Genomic DNA, 10,659 nt, shown 5'->3' with positions numbered 1-10,659 from the left:
GGAGCGGCGCTTGGGCGAGAAAGAGGAAACTTGAGGGGGGCAGAAACCAAGTGGGCTCAATTTAGGGTTTCGGGGGAGACTTGGGTCATTAGTTGAGATGGCTTAGCCCATTAATTAGTTATAGTTATAACCCCTAATTATTCTTAATTTTGCCATTTCTAGAAACTGGTCAAGTTTCGTGGGACAAACCAAAAGGAAACTTGGTCATGCTTCGTGGGACGGAGAGAGTATTACTTTGATATATTGTGACTCAAACTATATGAATATAATGATAGATTTTTTGAAAACGTCGAAGCAGTATGCCGAATGGTATATTTCTAATATGGTGGGGACCTCTATTTATAAGTGGAAGGGGGCCTGATGTGAATAAGTGCGAATCTGAATATGTGAGTTGGTTGAACCCGAACAGGCACGAATCTTAACCCTGGTCTGAACAGACACACCCAAATTATAATGCGCCTCAATTAAAGTGTCCATGCAACAAGTGCGATATGCACGAACTTAGACAGTCCTCGTAAAAAATTGGGCTAGCCATAAAATGACTACCATAAAAAACTCATTAGTTAGGGTAAATCATAGTGGTGCACACTTGATTGTTTCTTTTTAATGGTACAACACTTTTAAATGACTTTATACTTCTTTATTATTCTAGTGTGTGACACATTTATTTCTCACATACTCAAGCATCAAACTTTAGAATTAATTGCTCATTCATCCCAACTCTAAAACAAAATAATAAATACATTTGTGTGCTCGAGACGTAGATATTCTAAATCTACAATTTAGTCCGACAAATTCCAACAAATTATCATAAATAGTTATATTTGGGACCAAATAATTACTTATTTTAAATTATTTTAATATAAAATTTAAATTAATTAAATATGAAATTTAATTAAAATAATGAAATATAAAAATTATGTTAAATTATTTTAAATATAAAATTTAAATTAATTAAATCGTAAATTCAATTAAAATAATAAAATTATTTTAATTATTTAAATATTAATTTAAATTAACTAAAACTGAATTGAATTAAAATAATAAATTAGTTAGTTATTTTAATTATGTTTATTTTAAATTTAAAGTTAAATTAATTAAATTATTTTAAAATTTAAATTATGTAAGTATGGTTGTGAAAATGTTTTGATTTTTTGAGAAATGAGGGGTTTTTGGGATGATTTAAGAAAAAATAACGGGTGCAATTAGTTTGTTAATTAGTGTTTTAAATTGGGAAATGTATCAAATAAGCCCCCGTCGTGGTGGCCCTTTTCACGTCTGGCCCCCTATAGTCGAAGGGGTATCAACTAAACCCCTAAACTAATTAAAATCGAATAATTTCCCCCCTCTGACCTAACGCCGTTAAGTGTTCGTTAACGTTTGGGTTTAATTGCACCCTGTACTTCAGGGGTGGATCTGTACCTTATTTATTTATTTATTTTTTTATTTATAATTTCAGCAACCCACCCCCGGCATCAACTTAACCGCCCCCCGTACTCATCGGCTCCAACTTACACTTTGTCAGCTCGCACGTGCTCAATCTCTTGATCGTCGACTGCTTACCACCGACATGCAGCAGCATCACCAACTCCAGATGTGGACCTGGATTGAATCATGCTTGGTCCAAATCCATATCCGTATTTTTTTACTTAGGTCAGGATCCGGTCCAAATCCATTAGGTCCAAAAAAACGAGATTCATGTCCAAATCCATTAGATTCACATGTTCTCGAGTCCTGACCCGAAAGAATGGATCTGGGTCAGGCCTACATCCAAAGGGTTCTTACCTTCTTGGAATATATTGTTCAAGCCTACATCCAAATGAGCATATTATTTCAATAAGAAATTAAAAGCTTTCAATCAAGTATTTGGGAGGACATGAACTCACCAATATAGCTCAATATATATCTCTTACGTCGAAGCAAATTAAGGGAAATTTAATTCACTAGTTGAAGTAAAAGTCTACGTGAGAATACCAATGCAATTGCACTACCAAAATAATTATCGAAATTTCCTCAAAAAAAAAAAAATTATAGAAACCAAAGAAAAGGTCAGAATCCTAGATTGTTGTACCATAAAGGAAAATGAACCACATACACGGGATAATACTCAATTTTTATTCTTGACTTTCTTTGTTGACTTTCTCTTCTTCTAACGTCTTTGCACTGAAAATAGACTTCACTAACTAACTCAAACATTCTCTTTTCGACTAATTTGTCTTCGATGTTTTGTCCTCTATATTCTAGACTACTTTACCTAGTTTTCAGATGTTTAGGGAATTCATTTCTACACGATATTAATAATTCAAATCTATTAGTTATAACATTCCCTATAGGCTTAATGAAAAAACAAATTGAAAAAGTGAACTGGTCAAGATTTCAACTTACCCTTTAACACTACCTTTTCTGTTGATATTAAAATCATAGCTAAAACTCTCTTCGTCCCAATTAACTTGATCACTGTTCTTTTTTGGATCGTCCCAACTAAGTTGATCAATTTTCTTATATCGAATAAATACAAACAAGGATATATTATCACTTATTCACTTTATTACCAAACACACTTAAAATAATTTCTTAAATCTGATGTCAAAAAGAAGCTGATCTGGGACGGAGGGAGTATTTGGGGTGTTTGTTTTCTTTATTTACAATATACTCCCTCCGTCCCGCCCAAGATGCTACATATTCCTTTTCGGGCCGTCCCAACGAAGATGCTACATTTCTATATTTGGCAAAAATAAATAATTTTAAACACTTAAGTAATACTAATTAATTAATTCTTTATTATCTTCTCTCTCCTACTTTATCACTTTATTACCTTCTCTCTCCTACTTTATCACTTTATTATTACACACTTAAAACATTAATCTACAACTCCTTAAATCCCGTGCCAAAAAGCAAATGTAGCGTCTTGGCCGGGACGGAGGGAGTATTTTTTATCATTGTTTTTTTTTTTTCGTTGATAGATCACAATCAGCATAAAGTATTATACACTTAAATACAACTTCCCCTAGGAATTCATTAACCAAAAAAGACCTCCCTCCCACTTTCCTAATAAATTTCACCTACCAAGAACCAACTACTTTTTCTTCTTTAAAAGGAATAAAATGCTGTTAAATGTATAGTTTAAAACCGACTTCAAATCACTACACACACACAAAACACATCACGTAGATTGTAATCGGTGCTGATTAAGTAGCTTAATTTCTCTGCAACTTTTCTTTTTGTGAGGATCTTGCTCATTGTATGCGAACAACAATGGGCCAGTACAAAAAAGAAACTCAAAAGATATGCTGACCAACTTTTAGTACTAAATTAAAGTTGTTTATTAAAAAAAATTGGTTTCAACAAGAAATTATCTACCGGTATCTCGTAACACAGACAATTATGACGTTAATTCAGATGATTATTAAATTTATAAATATGCGAGCTCTATAAAAGCTAAACTTCAGATGATTATTAAATTTTAATGTATTGCCTTTTACTATGTCGCGCTAATTTGAAAGTTGTTTTATGTTTTCGTTAACAATGAGAAATGGATCGAAAAGTAATTCTAAAAGTTATTTCAATAACAAAGTTATAACGTGCTGTGCTTCTTTAGCTTTGTGAATGTAACTATATAATAACTAGTGTAGTAGTACAGTAAAAAAAAAAAAAAAAAAACAAGGTAAAAAATTTCATGATTCAGTGTATTGCTTAATATTTCTTGAAATTAGTTTACCATGATGCAGGAATTGTGTCTCTAGAAATATACAATAATTACTACATAAAAACAGCAATTATGTTATCTTCTCAATAGTTGTATACTAATTATAGCATTTGTATTTTAAGCATTCTAACTAAGACATGTTTCCTTCCTTAACCCTCCAGCTACCACATGTATACAACTAATTTTATTACCTAATAAGATTAAAGCAAAGTCATTTGTCACGTAAAACCTTGTCTAAACCAAACAAAATAACAAATGATAGCATAGTTATCTACTTACAATTAAAAGAAAAATAGAAAGAGGAAATTAAGGTATTGTTCAGTAATGTAGCAACAGAGCATTAATTGTTAATATTTGTATATTATATGTTGGATCAAATATAATGATGTTTCTTCTTAAACTGCATATATGAAATTAATGTCATATGCAAAGGGTACTACTAAGACTCTAAGAGTGACTCGAAGAAGTAGGAAACTGAATTGGCAAGTAAGAATTAAATAAGTTAGCAACAAAATTAATATATACACATAAATATACAGCTTGTTCAGAATTAATCCACTTGAATATGCATTCCACAAGTCATGGGTATCATCGTTTTCCACAAAACTATTGTAAATTTATTTAATATTTTCCTTAAAATTCAAGTTGATTACGATTTTTACCTAGCTAATTAAGTACTTGGTACTTGTATTTTATTGTTTTTCAATTTTTTGAGAGAAAATATATTTTTGACTATGCTTCATGCGTTCTTGATTTTTTTTTTAATTTTCGGAATACAAAATTACTTTGAAATATGTTGGTAGCTAGGTATCATAATATTTGAAGTGAAAGCTTCAGAGTCAATTCGTGTAAGTAGTTTAGTGATACCAATAATAATGCCAATTTATTTTGCCTATTAAAGGCGAACATGTCCTCTATTTTTTATTTATTTTAGTGATTCGTGTTAAGGGAGCAGATTGACTGCATTGCTTTTTGTTGCGAATTCATGAATTGGCAAATTAGATAAGTTGTGTAATTTATGGTATGCAAAAGGTTTGTTACCTAAACTTATTTTGTCATTGCAACTAATTAACAATGAGTTGTCAGCTCAAGAATTAATTTTTATCCAGACTCGCCTGCATTTCTCATATGATTTGATACACATTTTTGTATTTCTACCAACGGAAATTCATGTTCGCTTATACATGTGATCCTTATGTATATTTAAATACAGGATGGTCAAATCCCCCTTCAAATATTCTTAAAAAAAAAAAATTAGCCATTAAATGACATTTCTTTCTGTATTTTGGCATTTAAAAAAAGTATCACTATTTAGAGGAGTCGACGTCTTCTTTAACGCATTCGGCATTTTGTTGGACTCCACTTGCCACTTTGATTGGCACAAGGATTTCCACTCATCACATCGTTAAATTTGAACCATGGAATTACTCGAATATATTGGGGACTATTGGTGCATGGAATTGCTTTTAATTTCGACGCCATAAAACTTCGGTAATTCGAATTGATTTTCGTTATGATCACTGATATAAAAGAATATTTTAAGTTAATTTGAGCAAAATCGTCAGATTGCTCTTGAGAGAATATTTCTTGTACAACTTATATTTATATAAGGGTTTGATGATCATTGATCACTTTTATCTAAGTGACGAATTCACTTTGATGCATGGAGGTGTGCAGTTACTTTTTTTAGCAGTATTAATATTTATAAATTATTTTAGATTTAATTTTTGCACTTCAAATTAAAAATATAATCTCAAAGCAATATATAAGCCAAATTTAATTAAAAACTTTAAATATGTTTATTTATCGCGCCCCCAATTTGAAAATCATGAATTTTGCCACTGTTTTTATCCATTCTCAAAGATTAATATATATATATATATATATAGGGAGAGGTTTAAATAAGAACGGAGAACCATTTTAAGCCATTCGATCATCAAGATCTACGGTGGATGCATCATCTTGGTGGATGGATGCAGGTGCTGGGTTCGAATCCTGAAGGGAGCAAAAAAATTATTTTTTTCGGATGCATTAAATTCAATAGCAGATGCATTAATTTGTATAGCAGATGCAGTAATTTTATTGGTTCTTATGTTCTCACGATAATTGTGGTTCTCACTATAACCGCACCATATATATATATATATATATATATATATATATATATATATCCAGTTTTATAGAAAACTATAAAACCTAGCTTGAAAGGACAAATTAAGTTACTCTTATTTAATAGATTCGAAACTTCATCTTTTCGTTTTATATTACTCAAATCGCGAATTTTGTTTGATATGCTCGACCATTGCAAGTCAAACATTAGTGGTAAATGTTCTAATGCTCGACTAATGCGAGTCAAGTAATCGAATACTAATAGTCGATTCTTAGAAAATACACTAATGCTCGACATACTCGACCACTGCGAATCGAACAATCGAGCATTACTGAAAATTGTACTAATGCTCGGCGTAAGTGTAAAAAGTCTTAAATGTATAGTATAATTTATATATTTTGTGAAATGTGAGTTTTTTTTTTTTTTTGGATTTTATTGATAACACTCACTTTTTCATGGTTTGTAATGTTTCTATTATGTCAATTTTGTAGAGAATTGAGCGTTTGATGATTGTTTTGTGCTTTCTCTTGTTAAATATGATACTTGCTCGTACTTTGATGAAATCTATAGAAGTATTGAAGTTGAATTTGGAAGCATGGTCTGAAAGTAACTTATAGATAATTGTGATGCGAGTTCGTGGGCGCAAACGGATTGCAAATCGGAGTTCAGGCAAGAGAGATATGACCGAAACAAGAAAGTTGTGCGCAGCAGTGAATAGTGACCAACACAATTTTTCGAATTTTAGGAAATTTTTATCAATATTTTTGAGTTTTGTACTCTATTTATCCCTTATGCCTAAATATAAGTTATTTTGTTGACCTATTGTACACATCTTTTCACCTTGTATTTATCATTTTTTAGACTTAGAACTTTTTTTTTAAGAGGGACTTAGAACTTTATTGATTTTATAGATTAGATTTATTTTCTGCAAGATTCAAGATTCAAGCTGTTCATTCAGGATTATTTACGGGTTTTATCAATTTTATTTATTTTGATTGCTTTTTTCTATTATGTCTTTTATTTATTTAATTATGTTGGGCTATATTTTTTTTTCTTCTGATTCTAGGTTTGTATGTAGTTGATTGAATTTGTGTGTTTGATTTATTGATATCAATTTGCCCTCGAACTTGTGATTCATGATTTCTAGTGCTTGATTTCTTGTGAATTACCTGGTCAATAATTTGCATGTCTAGATGTTCAGTTTGAAACTTAAATGTGATAATTTGGTCAACCGATTAAGGAATGAATGATACTCCCTCCGTCCACCAAAAATAGTCCTAAAGGTGGACATCACGAGTTTTAATAGAAATACTTATTGTATTGTGAATGGAGAAAGAGCCCCACTTAAAAAATAGTGTTTGTAATGATAATTAATTATATTGTGAGTGGAGAATAGGGACCACCATGTGATAAATAGTTTTTAAAAATGGAAATGGACTAATTTTTGTGGACATCTGCTGAATTGAAAATTTTATTGAAAAAAAAAAAAAAAAGAGAGAAAGGAAAAAAATTGGGCTAGCCCAAGGAAAATACAAGGCCCAAAGACACAATCACAAAGGAAATCCAAAGGATGTGTGCCATGGAACAGAACCACAAAAAATGGAAAAACAAACAAAAGAAAAAGAAAAACAAGAGGACAGCTCTTGAGAAACAGAGCAGGAGAATCCGCACAGGCGGATAGCTCAGGAAGCTCTGCCTTGCAGCTCAGGCGAGAAGGTCTGGCGGGCAGCTCTAAAGCCAGTCAGCTCCGGACAGCTCTGGCGTGAAAGCTCTGGCGGTCAGCTCTGGAGCCTCCGCTCGGATATGACGTTCAGCTCTGCGGTCAGCTCTGGAGCCTCCGCTGTGGGTCAGCTCTGTTGGTCTGCTCTGGCAGTCAGCTCTGCAATGTCAGCTATGTCGGTCAGCTCTGCAAGGTTAGATCTGTCGGTCAGCACAGCGCGGAAAGCGCTGGCAAGGAAATCCGCTCTGGCGGAAAGAACTGGAGGGGGCAGCTCTGGCGGGCAACTCTGAAGCCGGTCAGATCCGGACAGCTCTGGCGTGATAGCTCTGGCGGTCAGCTCTGGAGCCTCCGCTCTGGTATGTCGTTAAGCTCTGCGGTCAGCTCTGTGGACATCCCAAAATGGCAAAATGGACTATTTTTTGTGGACGGAGAGAGTATAATTTTACCTTGAGATTTAAATGTGATAGGTTTAGAAAGCTATTATTTGTGTGCTATTTAGAGTTAGTTTATTCTCTTGAGACTTGAATGTGGTAAGGAATATATTAATCACTTTCATAGTTGTTCGTTAGAGAAGATTATGAACATGACTATAATTTTTCAGCAGGACTGGATTACAATTGATAATTGAATCAATAGTCGGAATGCATATATTTAATTAGTGATAGTACATTCCCTAGGGCTAGTACCTTTATTATTTGATTTATTCTCTTGCATTTATTTATTCTATTTACGTCTTATTTTTATTCTCAATCATATTTTTCCGCTTGTCTGGATAATGCAGTAGTATTTATTATAATTATTTGGAGTATTTTCGATTATCAATTTTTATGATTACTGTTGTGACAGAATAGGATTATAGAGCACAATCAAAACAAAACACGTAAAGAAGACACAAATTTACGTGGTTCACCAATTTGGCTACATCCACGGGCAGAGAGGATAATAGATTTTATTATGCGGCTAGGGTTACAGATTACAGATCTCAAGTATATATAGTACTGAGATAAAATATCCAAATTGGGCTTAAAGTCCAAAACTGTGAAGCGGGAAATTCAAGACACAACAACAGATACAATACTCGGTTGTTATTTATACTACGATTACACCGTGTTAGTTGCGATATTTTTATCACTATAAAAATAATTATAATTTATCTTTCAAAATGAGTAGCACCATTTTTACCCTTTATATAATTTTGTTATTAATAAGCATGTTAAGTCATAATTAGCTCAATTTATTTATTATAAGAAAATAAAAATTATATATAATTTATATTTTGAGAATAAAATATTTAGTTTTAAAAGAAAAATAATGAATTAAAGAGTTCAACTATATATAAATAAAGGTTCTCCATATCTATTAAAAAAAGGATTAAATCATAATTAAAGAGTTAAAAAATTAGATGATAAATTCACTCCAAAAACCTTTCCAATATATAGAAAAGGCATTCTTGCGAGATTCAAATAGCTTGGCGTGGAAACAACACGTTTGTTCACCAATTATGTCTCAAAGTTAGCCGTTAATTTGGGATTACCCCTAACTAATGTTAGATACAAGATTAACTCAACCAACCATGAACCCATTAATCCAAGTACCAGGTTTCATCAAAATTCTTCAAATTCAGCATCTTTACCAGGTTTCAAATTAAAATGGTAAATTTTAAAATTAAATTATATTATTTGATCAATTTCTACATGTGAGTTTGTTTTTAGAGTGGATTTTGAAAATAGCCACTTTGGAATAGTAAAAAAAAATTTGGCCACACTTATTCACAACTAGCACTAATTTTAGTTGTGAATTCAAACTTTAAAACTTGAATTCACAACTGAATAACTAGTGTTGGTTGTGAATTCGAGTTTTAAAGTTTGAATTCATAACTATAAATAGTATTAGTCGTGAATTCAAGTTTTAAAGTTCAACTAGAAATATTGTTAGTCGTGAATTCAAGGTTTAAAACTCAAATTCACGACTAGCATTATTTCTAGTTGTGAATTCAAATTTTAAAATTCAAACTCACTACTACCACTTGCAATTCAATTATGAATTCATCAAACTGGTTGTAAATTCTTGTTTTAGAACTCGAATTCACAACCAAAACTAACAATTCAATTGTGAATTCATCGAGCTGGTTGTAAATTCTAGTTTTCGTTGTGAATTCATAGATCTGATTGTGAATTCAAGAACATTAACAATACAAACTCACATATATCGGTTAACAATTCACCGGAGTTTCGGCGACCACCGCCGAAAAAAACACCATCCGGTCAAAACCATCAATGCAAGCCAAATTCTAATTAGAATTTGTAGTGGATAAAATCCGACTGACCAGAGGTCAGCGAAATCCTCGCCAGAGGAATCAGCGAAGTCCTCGCCAGAGGAATCAGCGAAACCCTCGCCAGAGGAATCAGCGAAGTCCTCGCCAGAGGAGTCAGCGAAGTCCTCGCCAGAGGAATCAGCGAAATGATCCCTCTGCTCTGGCAGAGGCGCGATCCCTCTGCTCTGGCATCGACATGATCCCTCTGCTCTGGCAGAGGCGCGATCCCTCTGCTCTGGCAGCGACACGATCCCTCTGCTCTGGCAGAGGCGGGATCCCTCTGCTCTGGCAGCGACACGATCCCTCTGCTCTGGCAGAGGCGCGATCCCTCCGCTTTGGCAGCGGCATGATTCCTCTGCTCCGGCAGTGGCGCGATCCCTCTGCTTTAGCAGCAGCGCCATAGTAAATAGTTCAACACGAAAGTATACAAACTGGATTATAAGCTTACGAAAACCTAGTCAACGTGGCTGACTAGGTCAAACGAAGGTTACGGCAAGTGAACCCCGAAGAAGTCGGAACTGTTAGGGTTTCAAGGAACATTCCAACAAACCCTAACCCTAATCATACCTCCTCAGTCTCATAATCTATAAATACTTCCTCACTAACACAATAAAAGACACGCCGTCATTAACACTCAGACTGATACTTACGATCATTCTCATTCTGACACATTCTCTAGCATTATTCTGCCTCCACGCTCCCAGCCTTAGGTTTTCCGGTGATCAGATCAACCGGGACGACCCAACGGCCCTCGCTCATTGCTCAATCGCCTTCAACTCCGTCTACTAAATCGACCCGATTCACTATTT

The sequence above is a fragment of the Salvia miltiorrhiza genome, chromosome 7, assembly GCF_028751815.1.
Source record: "Salvia miltiorrhiza cultivar Shanhuang (shh) chromosome 7, IMPLAD_Smil_shh, whole genome shotgun sequence".
In the NCBI taxonomy this organism is placed as follows: domain Eukaryota; kingdom Viridiplantae; phylum Streptophyta; class Magnoliopsida; order Lamiales; family Lamiaceae; genus Salvia; species Salvia miltiorrhiza.
Note: the sequence above shows the minus strand (reverse complement) of the source record.